Below are 1302 nucleotides of genomic sequence, written 5' to 3' on the forward strand. Positions count from 1 at the left end.
AGTAAACACTCGACCATTCACGAACCTTCGAGAATATCATGACGTGTTACTAGAGTCATGTGACTTCAGCTGTCGTAACAATATATTTCGTGAAGTCTGAAATATAAGTGAGTCGTGTTTGATGCCCATAGATGACACTATTTTCATAACCAAGTGTATCATGGATAGGTAACTTAAATGTTACTGAAGTGGTTCATGTAGTAACAAGAGGCAAGCTTTATAAACTACCAGAAGACTTGATGACATGTAATGTTGGCAATATAGCAACATATATATGTAAACAAATACAAATGTGTGTGTGGTTACACGCACGTGAATGAATGTTACACCAAGTCCTTATGTGTGTTTTAAAAGAAATTAATACAAATGAATCATATTAGACAAAAAGTACAGTAATAAACAAAAAGAGAACAAGAGTATGGAGACAAACGATTTGATCTCGACGTTAAGAATTGATGAATATGAAGTTAACTGTAATAGCTGATCAGGAAAGTGTTATTGGAAAATGTAGTATACCTCTTATTTTCGTTAATACAAGCAAATAAATGCTTCATTTTTGACATTGAAATATTCAGTAGATGGTGAACTTTTCATGGAGGAGATAAACATAACCTAAGCACTGTTGGATATATACGACTGTTTAGTGTAAGCATTATTATTTAGTTTATTTTGTGACTTAATATTTAATTATTGTTTAGTTTTCATGACAGGAGTGTTGAAGGTTGGTTGTTTTAAACCTAATTGTCGTCTACAATCTTTTTTTATTTCATTTAGGGACCATCTTCCCACGTTATAGTCGCTTTTAGTAGTTTACAAATTTACTTCCCTAACTGTCAGCAAGGTTATATTGGTTCTATCAAAAGTAAACAAATAACACAAATAAAAGAACACTCGAATTTCAGATCATCAACAAAATCTTACTCATATATCAGGGTTTGAGGGGGTTCAGCCGAACCCTCTATTTTTGTGGTGTAAAAAAAATGCTTATATAGTTAAAGGCAGCTGCTTATTGTATTTAACGTTTTATATCCTGATGAAGCATTAGTTTTTTTTGTTTTTTTTGGCTTGAAATAGTCACATGCACTTTGTGATTGGAAGCCCAAAGTCGTATTGCTACTGTCATGTTTTGTAGGCCGGATTCTTTACATAAGGTGTTTGTGACACAGTCCGCTTGTCTTAGAATAATATATTAAAACAAGTCAAATGTATTCATTAAGTTGTCAAGAAATTAATGTCGCTTTTTTAAGATGAAAAACCCGAACAACGTATATATCAAAACAAAACATTTATTAAATGAAATAG

The sequence above is a fragment of the Limulus polyphemus genome, unplaced genomic scaffold (assembly GCF_000517525.1).
Source record: "Limulus polyphemus unplaced genomic scaffold, Limulus_polyphemus-2.1.2 Scaffold4319, whole genome shotgun sequence".
In the NCBI taxonomy this organism is placed as follows: Eukaryota; Metazoa; Arthropoda; class Merostomata; order Xiphosura; family Limulidae; genus Limulus; species Limulus polyphemus.